The sequence below is a fragment of the Neofelis nebulosa genome, chromosome 1, assembly GCF_028018385.1.
Source record: "Neofelis nebulosa isolate mNeoNeb1 chromosome 1, mNeoNeb1.pri, whole genome shotgun sequence".
In the NCBI taxonomy this organism is placed as follows: domain Eukaryota; kingdom Metazoa; phylum Chordata; class Mammalia; order Carnivora; family Felidae; genus Neofelis; species Neofelis nebulosa.
This window is the reverse complement of record NC_080782.1, coordinates 228,664,814-228,676,369: the sequence shown is the minus strand read 5'-3', so window position 1 is coordinate 228,676,369 and position 11,556 is coordinate 228,664,814. Positions and strand designations below refer to the sequence as shown.

The 11,556-nt window shown below is 34.6% G+C and overlaps 1 long non-coding RNA gene across 1 annotated transcript; it reads right to left on the bottom strand.

Moving 5' to 3' along the window:
- Nucleotides 1-1,334: 1,334 nt before the first annotated feature.
- Nucleotides 1,335-11,048, bottom strand: LOC131498140 (uncharacterized). The gene is made up of 3 exons (XR_009255313.1): nucleotides 10,926-11,048; nucleotides 3,545-3,714; nucleotides 1,335-1,389 (listed from the first exon to the last, which is right to left on the bottom strand). It is a non-coding gene; the product is annotated as an uncharacterized LOC131498140 (long non-coding RNA).
- Nucleotides 11,049-11,556: the final 508 nt, after the last annotated feature.

Below are 11,556 nucleotides of genomic sequence, written 5' to 3'. Positions count from 1 at the left end.
CCAACACAGGGCTCAATCTCACAACCACGAGATCACGATGAGCCAGCATCAAGAGTCCGATGCTTAACTGACTGAGCCACCCAGACGCCCCTAAGTAGATTGTATTATTGTTACCAAATATTTGCTGTTCCTCCCATCCCACTGACATTTAGCTTAGCCGTGAAACTTGCTATGTCTGATGCAATGTGAGTAGAAGTGAATATGCCAGTTCCAGACAGATGATTTCAAAGCTATATGGTAGCTCACCAAGGTTCTTTTCCTTTCCCTTTTGAGGCTGGTATGTACCAGTTAGGAGTTGTTCCTTTGATCCCAAATGAAGATGTGGTGCAGGGTCTCAATCACCTTCCTACGGATATGTGACATGAGCAGGAAATAACCTTTTATTGTTCTGAGTCATTAAAATTTGGGGGATATTTGTTATCACAGCATAATGTAGCCCACTGCTGACTGAGATACAAGCATAGAAGGACTTGTATCATCTGCTGCCTTCATTCTTCCCAAGCACATCTTTCTTTACTCTTCCACTCTTCACAATTCTGATCCAATCCATACATTCTGACCTTGTCTATATTCCTTGAAAATTCCAAATTCCTTCCTGTTTTAGGGCGTTTACACATGCTATTTATTCTGCTTGGAATCTGATTTTTTTTTCCCTGCATTCTACTGCTTTTCTTCTTCCTTCACATAGCAAATGTCTACTTATGCTTTAGGTCTCAGGGAAGCTTTCTTTACTTTCTCCAGAAAAAAGTGTAAAAATAGTTATTATGTATTCCATACATTCAAAAACTGAGAGACATATAGAAAAAAGGACCCACATAGAATTTCTAGAATTGTAAGCTACAATGCCTGAAGTGAGAATTTACCAAATAGCATCAACAATGGATTATCTATTGCAGAGTAAGAGGTTACTGAACAAGACAGAAAATCAGCAAGGGTATAAAAGAATTAAGCAATACTATCAACCAACTTGACTTAACTCATAGAACACAGTACCCAATAACAGCAGAATATACATTCTTTTCAAATACAAACAGAACATTTACCAAGATAGACCATATTCTAGGCTATACAACAGGTTAACCAATTTATAATAATTCAAGTCATATAAAATGTGTACTCTAACACAGGAATTAAATTAAAAATCAAAATAGAAAAATTCTAGAAAATCCCCAAATATGTTGAAACTAAGTAACATATTTCTAAATAACCCATAGGTCAAAGAATAAATCAAAAAAGAAATAAGAAACTATTCTGAACTGAATGAACATGAAAACACAGCATATCAGATTTTGTGGAGTATTACTAAAGCAATACCCAGGGGGAAGTTTTAGTACCAAATACTTACATTGGAAAAGAAGAAATGCCTCAGATCAATGACTTCAGCATCCACTTTAAGAAATAAGGAAAAGAGGAGCAAATGAAAATCAAACTAAGCAAAAGGAAATAGTAAAGATCGGGGCGGCGGGGGTGGGGCAGAGTCAATGAAATAAGAAATAGAAAAACCATAGAGAAAATCAATAGAATCAAATATTGATTTTTTTGAGGTGACTAAAATTGGTATAAACCTCTAGCCAGAGTGATTAGGAAAAAGAGAGAGAAGACACAGGTCACAAATGTCAGGAATGAAGGAGGTAACATCACTACAATTTCTACAGACATTAAAAGCATAATAAAGGAATATAATGAACAACCTTATGCCAATAAACTTGAAAAGTTAGAGGAAATGAACAAATTCTGGAAGGATAAAAATCAGAAAATCTCTCTCAAGAAGAAATATATAACCTAACTAGCTCTATTGTATATTGAAGACAGTGAGGTTTTAATTAATCTACCCACAAAGAAGGGTGCAGGTCCATGTGAGAACACTGATGAGTTCTACCAAATATTTACAGAAGAAAAAAAATAAAAATTTTATATGACATCTTCAGAAAACTGAAGAGAAAGGAATAACTACCAATTCATTCTATGAGGTCAGCATTACTCTGATACCAAAACTACATATATACATCACAAGAAAAAACTATAGGCCAATATCCCTCATGAACATAGATATAAAAATTATTTAAAATTTTTAACAAATCAAATCCAACAGAATATAAAAACTATGACCATGGGGTTTATGCTAGGCACCTAAGGTTGACTTATACAAAAGCAAGTGATGTAATTCACCACATTAACTAAGAAAAAAATTAACTAAGAAACAAAACAAAATTATATGATGATTTAAATAGACATAGAAAAAGCATTTGACAAAATCCAACATTCATTCCTCCCAGCAAATGTGGAATAAAAGTGAACTTCCTGACCCTGATAAAGGTCATCTATGAAAAACATACAAGTAATATCATACTTAATGGTGAAAGACAGAATATTTTCCCAGTAAGATCAGGAATAAGAAAAAGATGGCCACTCTCGTCATTTCTATTCAACATTGTACTGGAGGTTCTTGCCAGTACAATTAGGCAGGGGGAAAAAAGGCATCCCTATGGGAAAGGAAGTAAAGCTTTTTGCAGCCAAAATGACCATATATATAAAACTCCAATGGAATTGACTAAAAAAGCTGCTAAAACTAGTAAGTGGGTTTAGCAATGTTAATGGATATGAGATCAATATACAGAAATCAATTATATTTCTATATAGTAGAGATAAAATATTGGAAATTAAAATTTCAAATATTTCTAATAGCATCAATCAATATGAAATACTTAAGGATAAATCTGAAAAAAAATGCGAATAATTTATACACTGAAAAATACAAAACATTGCAGAGAGAAATTAAAGATCTAAATAAATAGTTACGTTCTTGTTCAGAGGTCAGAAAAGTTAACTTTATAAAAATGTCAATTCTTCCCCAAGAATTCCCAAAGATTCCCAAAGAATCTATCTATAGATTCAATGCAATCTTCACCAAAATACCAGCAGGTTTTTTTGGGTAAAAATTGACAAGCCGATTCTAAAATTTGTATGCGGTGTGAAAAACCAAGAATAGCCAAAGAAATCTTGAAAAAAAAAAAATGTTGCAGGACTTGAAACTACCCGATTTCAAGACTTACGATAAAGCTACAGTAATTAAGGCACTGTGGTATTGACATAAGACTAACAAGTCAAACAAACATAACAGCATCCAGAAAGAGGCCCACACATATTTGAACAACTAATTTTCAATAGTGATGCCAAGACAATTCAGTGGAGAAAGTACTGCTTTCAACAAATGGTACTGGAACAACTGAATATCCATACGGAAAAAAAAATGAACTTCAATCCATAACTTGCACTATATACAAAAATTAACTCAACATGGGTCATAAACCTAAATGTAACACCCAAAACTCTAAAACTTTTAGACAAAAACATAGAAGAAAAGTATTTGTCATCTTGGATTAAACAAGAGTTTCTAGATAGGACAATAAAAGCACAATACATAAAACTTTAAAAATCAACAAATCTGACATTATTAAAATTGAAGTATTTATTCATCAAAAGATATATTAAGAGAATAAATGAGCAAGCCACCTAGTGGGTAAGATATTTATAAAGCACATACCTGAGGCACCTGGGTGGCTCAGTCGGTTGAGCATACGACTTTGGGTCAGGTCATGATCTCATGGGTTTGAGTTCAAGCCCTGCATTAGGCTCGCTGCTGTCAGCACAGAGCCAGCTTCAGATGCTCTGTCCTCCTCCTCTCTTTGTCCCTCCCCTGTTCATAAAATAACTCTGTCATAGAAATAAATAAAAACATTTTTAAAAAGCACATACTTGAAAATGATCTATATCCAGAATATATTTTTAAAAGCTCTAAAACTTCATCAAAAGAAAACAAACAACTCAATTGAAAAACTGGTAAAATTTCTGAACAGATTCTTCACCAAAGAGGATATACAGGTAGTAAATAAATAAGCACATGAAAAAATGCTTTGACATCCCACTAACCATTAGAAAATGCAAACAAAGCCCACAAGACACCATACACACTTATTGGAATGGCTAAAACTAAAACAACTGACCCTAACAAGTACTGGCAAACATGCAGACCAAGTGGAATTCTCAAAAACTATTGGTGGAAATGCATAATAGCACAGCTACTTTGTAAACCAGCTTGGCAGTTTCTTATAAAATAAAAACACACTTAACAAATGACCCAACAATTCTACTCCTAGGTTTTTTCCAAAGGAAATGTAGACATACATTTATGCAAAGACCTATACACAGTTTTATAGCAGCTTTATTTGCAATCATCAAAAAATGAAAATACCCAAATGTCCTTCAATGAATGAATTGTAAACAAATTGTGGTATATCCATAAAATAGACTACTACTCAGCAAGAAAAAGGAATTAACTATTGATATATGCAATAACAAGATAAGTCTCAAAATAATTACAATGGATTAAAGAAATTATGATGAGTTAAGCAAAAAATGTATATACTGTATGATTCCATTTATATAAAACTTGAAAAAACACAAACAACTCTACAGTGACATTTAGCAAATCACTGGCTTCTTGAAGGGTTCAGTAAAGAAGTCAGTGGGAGGAAAGGAAATAGACAAACTAAGCTCCATAAAGTAAAATTTCTATTTTTATTTTTTTATTTTTGTATTCCCAGTGCCTAGAATTGTGTTTAGCACAGAGTGTGTGCGTATAGATAGGTAGATATATAGATAGATATGTATTTTATTATAATATATAAATATTTAATATAAATATAAAAATATATATAATAAAATTTTTGAGAGAATAAATATTCATGTACAGAAACATTCCTTGATTGGCATAATGATTAAGAGTATAGATTCTAAAATCAGATGCATGATTCTGGCCTGCAAGCTGTGCAAAACTGGGAGTGTAATTTAACCATAACATGCTTTTAAAAAAGCAATTATTAGGGAGGGAGAGGTGGGTGCGTGATGGGTATTGAGGAGGGCACCTATTGGGATGAGCACTGGGTGTTGTATGGAAACCAATTTGACAACAAATTTCATAATAAAAAAATAAATAAAATAAAAAAGCAATTATTAAAAAGGAAAAAATATTACCCACCTCTCACAGGTAACTATGAGGATTAAGTATGATAATTCATTTTTAAGTGCCTGGCCCAGGGTGGTTCAACATAAGAAAATCAATCAATATAATACATCATAGTAATAGAAAGAAGGAAAAAACTATATGATCTCAATTCTCACAGAAAAAAGCATTTGACAAAATTCAATTCCCTTTCATGATAAAAACACTCATAAAACTAGGAATAGAAGAGAACTTGCTCAACATGATAAAGGCCATACATGAGAAACTCGTAGCATGATATTCAATGGTAAAAGACTGAAATATTTTACCCTAAGTGTAGAAACAAGAAAAGGATGCCCTGTTTTACCACTGCTATTCAACATGAAATTAGAAGTCCTAGCCAAAGCAGTTAGGAAGGGGGAAAAAAAAAAGACATCCAAATTGTAAAGAAAGAAGTAAAAATATTTCTATTGACAGATGACATAATCCTACATATAGAAAATACCAAAGAAGCCACAAAAAACTATGTGCACTAATAAATAGATTCAGCAAGGCTGCAGAGTACAAGATCAACATATAATCATTTGTCTTTCTATACACTGGGAATGATTAATTTGAAAAGAAAATTAAGAAAACAATTCCATTTATAATAGTATCCGAAAGAATAAAATACCTAGGAATAACTTTAACAAAGAGGTGAAAGTCTTACACATTGAAAACTACAAAGCACCACTGAAAGATATTAAGGAAGACTTAAATAAAAAGAAAGACAGCTCATGTTCATGAATTGAAACACTTAATATTATTAATATAAAAATCTACCCAAATTGATCTACAGACTCAAAGCAATCTCTATCAAAATCCCAACAGATTTTTGGGAGAGAAATGAAATGAATCCTCAAACTCGTATGGATTTGAAGGGGGCTCTGAATAGCCAAAACAATCTTGAAATAGAAAAAAAGTTAGAAAACTCCATGGTGATTATGGAGCCTGCTCAAGATTCTCTCTCTCTCTCTCTCTCTCTCTCTCTCTCTCTCTCTCTCTCTCTCTGTCTCTCTCTCTCTCTCCCTCTGCCCCTCTTCCCCACTCATGCTCTCTCCCTAAAAGTAATAATAATTAATAATAATAAAGCAAAACACAAAGCTACAGTCACTAAAACAAGGTGGTATTGCATATAGACAAACAGTTCAATAGAATAGAATTAAGAGCCCAGAAATAAACCCATATATCCAGGTCAAATTAATTTTTGACAAGGATAGTGAGACCATGCGATGGAGAAACAACAGTTTCATCTACAAATGGTACTAGGACAACCAGCTATCCACATGCAAACAAATCCTTACCTCACACTATATACAAAAATTAACTCACAATGAATCATTAACAAAAATGCAAGAGCTAAAACTACAAAACTATTAGAAGAGAAGATAGGAGTATATCTTTATTATTTTGGGTTTGACAATGGATTCTCAGATATGACACCAAAATTGTAAGTGAGCAATAAAAGAAAAAATAGTAAGTTGGACTTTGTCTAAATTAAAAATTTTTATGCATCAAAGGACATAAAGAAAGTGAAAAGACAATATACAGAACTGAGAAAATATCTGCAAATCATACAGCTGATAAGATTTAGTATCCAGAATATATTAAAAAACCTCTTACAACTCAATAATAAAAAAAAATAAAAACCTAATTAAAATTGGCAAGGGATTTAAACAGACATTTCTCCAGAGAATATATACAAATGGCCAACAAGCACATTAAAAGATTTTCAGCATCATAAGTCATTAGGGAAATGCAAATCAATATGACAAGAAACCACTCATACCCACAAGGGTGGTGATAACAAAAAAAAAAAAAAAGAGAGAGAGAGAGAGAGAGAAAGAACGAAAGAAAGAAAGAAAGAAAGAAAGAAAGAAAATAGTGTTATCAAGGATATAGAAAAATTGGAACACTAACACATCACTGATAGGGATGTAAAATGTTCCAGGTGCTGTGGAAAGCAGTTGGGAATTTCTGGGCACTTGTTGGGATGAGCACTGGGTGTTGTATGTAAGTGATGAATCACAGGAATCTACTCTTGAAACCAAGAGCACACAGTATACACTGTGTGTTAGCTAACTTGACAATAAAATATATTACAATAAAAATAAATAAATAAATAAGTAAAATAATGTACTTTATAATTTAAAAAAAAGTTAAATGTAGAATTACCATATGATCCAATATGACCCAACAATTCTCTAAGGTATATACCCAAGAGAACTGAAAACAAGTACACAAACAAGCACAAATACATGCAAATTCATAATAGCACCATTTCCAATAGCCAAAACCTGGGAAAAACACAAAAGTCCATTAGCAGATGAATGAAAAAACAAATCATGGCATACACATACAATGGAATACTATTTAGCCATAAAAAGGAATGAAGTGACTAATACATGCTACACCATGGATGAATCTCAAAACGTTATGCTAAGTGGAAGAAGCCAGATATGGAAGGCAGAATCCTACTGTATGATTCCATTTATGTGACAAATTCACAATTGGTAAGTCCATCAATAGGATGCAGACTTATCTGCCAGGAGCTGGGGCAGAAAAGAATTAGGAGTAACTGCTCAAAGGTGCAGTTATCTTTTGAGGCAATGAAACAGTTTTGAACTGTTTTAGAACTAGACAGAGATGGTGGATAAACACAACGTTGTGAATACATTAAATGTCACTGAATTGTTTACATTAAAACAGTTAATTTTATGTTACGTGGATTTCACCTCACATTTTTAAAAAGTGTTTGACATAGTTCCTAACATGTTACAAGCACTAAAGAAACACTAACCATTAGAATTTTTTATTAAAGCCTTATTTATAATAACTGAAAATTAGAAGCAATATAAATATGGAACAATAGGAAATTAAATTTAAAAAATTAAGGTACATCCACATGTTGAAATACTTTGCAGTCACTCAAAAACATATAAAGGATATTTAGTGATAATGGAAAATACTCAGTATATTAAGTTCAATATTTATAACCAGGAAACCTCAGTAAGTATTATGTTTAAAAGCTTGTTCACCATGCTTTCATTCATCTCAAGTTTGATTTTAACTTTCCAAAAAGCCGAAATAGTCAATTTCTCAAGCTGTAACACTCAAAATCCACAACAATTCAAGATTAAGTATACTTTTGTATCTTAGATTTAATTCAAGTCCAGAAGCCAAGACTTGGCATCTAATTTCCAGTTTGTACTTGAACTTGCTCTCAAGCTTTATTTCCTAGAATCCCCACTTCCTTTTAAGTACCACTCTATGTTCTGCTCACTCTCAACTGCAACCATTTCCTCTTTTTCTTCCCTACCAGAAATACCCCTTACTTCTCACTCCTGACCCTCTTATTTTATCCACTACACAGTGCTATTACTTCCTGGTGGGACCTTCTTTAATCCCAGCTGCAGGCTTTCCCTATATGTCCACAGCTCTCTAGAGATCATGCAGACTTCTCATTTTGTCCAGTGTTGTGATTATTCCTGCACACGTTTTATTTCCCCTGACAGGCCGGGGCTATGGCTCACTCATATTTATAATGACTAAGGCATCTGGCAGAATGCTCTGCTCTGATCGTAGTAGGTATTCAACAAATGTTTATGAAATTGAATGGAATTTCTGGAACAGATGGGTAATGATTCAGATGTCAGGATATAATGCAAACTGTTTCCTGTAGCGCCTATGTTTAAACAGACAGTGCTCAGTTCTCTGCATTGTAAATGCTGCCACATGCCTATTCCATATAACATTCATCAACACTGAACTATAATGTCACAAAGACACGGAATGGGCCAACTGGGGATGATTTATACAATTTACAGACAGATCACCATTAGCATTTACCACTTTTCACTTCAAATCACCATCAAGATCCCCTTTCTTCTTTAGTGCACATACATACAGAGGGTTCTTTTCACTGTCACATAATCTGACCACCAGACTACTAGACACAATCAAGTTACCTTCCTTTGTATGGAATATAGAGGCTACAATCCACAAATTCAATATTAGTAACGCTCCTTGGTTTGCTTTATTGACTTTTCAGATTGACATTTGAATAATGAAAGGTCTCATTAGAGACTAGAAAGCTGTATTTTTTTTCTCATATGTTAAATCTGTACAGAGCTAGATTAAGGGCAGACCATTGGGGCAGGTTTGCTGGGGTGCCAAAACAGTACTGTTATCAGTAGGTGCCTGTTAACTCGTGTTTCAGGTGAGTCTCGCTTGTCTTATTCCCTCTGAACCAGATAGCACCCTGTAGGTGAATCAATAATAGAAATAATAATAAATAGAATAATAGTAGTAGAGGCAGTAATAATGCAGTAGAAGTTATAATACTCCTCCTCAGCTGACCTACTTCTGTGCAAGTTGCATGTGTACCTACAGGAGACACCACCAGCCCCGATGCCAGCATGTTGACAATAGATTCATATAGGCAACTGTGGTCAGCAGATTTCTGATGCCAAATAGTATCTCACTTAATGCTGTTTACTGGAGATGAGGTATCTATTTCAACATCTGAAGTGAAAAACGTTCTTTAACTTTATTTATTTTTGAGAGAGAGAGAGAGAGAGAGAGAGAGAGAGAGAGCACACCAGGGAGGGGCAGAAAGAACGGAAAATGAACGTCCCAAGCAGGCTCGGAGCTGTCAGCGCAGAACTAGTCAGAAGGTTTGATCCCACAGACCTGAGCTGAGATCATGACCTTAGCTGAAATCAAGAGTGGGATGCTTAACTGACTGAGCCACCCAGGCACCCCTCAAGTGAAAAACTTTTAATATGATTCCCAAGACATTCTTTGATTCCAAAGCTAGCAAAAGAAAACTGAAAAAAATTTTATTGGCAAGAGAACCAGAAAAAAATGTTTAAACATAATTTGAACTAGACTTTTTACCTATAATTATGTGACCGCTACACTTAGTGAGCATGAGGGACTAATACTACAAAGAGGCAGGGGTTCTAGGCAGCAAGTGTGTGGGCTCTCAAGGCAGACTGGTATAAATCAAATCCCATTTCTACCACTTGGTAAAAACTGTGTGTCATTTGGCATTTTACAAAACCTGGATCTCACTTTCACCATTTGGAAATTGGGGATAATAATGGTACCTACCACACTGGACTGTTGTGAGCATGAAATGAGATAAATCATATAAGGAATCAGTACTCAGCAAATAATAAGAACTCAGAACATATTAGCCTCTTATTATATTTGATTATGAACTGAAAAATTATGAAAGATAGCTCCAAATAAATTAAAATGTTATGTTCTGTATATTTAGTATAGCTTTTTCTTTTATGATAGAAAAGCAGTTTCTTTCTGCTCCACTAAATAAGTGTTAACCATATATTTAAAGGATTTAATTTTTTTAATGTTTATCTATTTTTGAGAGACAGAGATAGAGCATGAGCAGCAGAGGGGGAGAGAGAGAGAGGGAGACACAGAACTCACAGCAGGCTCCGGGCTCTGCACTGTCAGCACAGAGCCTGACACGGAGTTCGAACCCACGAACTGTGAGATCATGACCTGAGCCAAAGTAGGACGTTTCACCGACTGAGTCACCCAGGAACCCCAGAATTTAAAATTTTTTAAAGGCACCAAATTGTTACCTTTCCTGAGGTACACACAGTGCCTTAGTCTAACCCTGAATGTATACAATACAGCTCCCTGAAAAATAAATAAATATTAAAGGAAATTAAAGAAAGTAACTTGCCAAACAAAACAGCAATTCTGAACAATTTTGTATATTAAGTCAACATGACCTCCAACTTACGAAATCTCCAGCAGGCCATGCCATTTCATCTGCTGGAAATGACTAACCCCTAACAAAGCAGGCCCTGTTCCACATTGTAGATACATTATTTTTCACTTCAATTCTTACCTGTTTATGACAGTGACTCTTTTTAAACCAAGGATCCCAGGCCCAGGCCCAGGCAATCCAGAAATCCAGCTCTTTGTTTGTTGGAGATCTCTTAAAGTGCTTTCTAAGACAACTCTCATGAGACCTGCACAGAAGAGGATACAAATTAGACTGTATAATTTCATTCCTAAATGTGTGCCTATGTCATTGTGGAGATGATTCATGGGTGCCCAGGTTTGGGGGAGCAGAGGGTAAGGTGAAAGGACACTTCCAACACTGCCTGACTATGTGATCTTGGACCAATAACAACTGCTCAGTTTTCTCACCTGTCAAACCTGGATAACAATTTTAACTTACATATTTAGCATGAGGTTTAACTAAAATAATGTATATGAAATGTTTTTGAAACTGTTAAACTCATGAGTGTTAGTTACTCCCGGGGAGAGCATAGCTCTCTGACCATTTTCTCTCTCACCCTCCAACAGCCACATCCACACATCCACACAAACTAGCTCCAAACTTTCTCTCAAGGCTATGAATCTTTCACCAGCACCCACATGACTTGATCTTCTGCCACCTTTAAAGGAGTTAGAATCCAAGACGGATGCATAAGAAGATGAGTTCATCCCCAGTTATCCTGGTCAAGATTTCT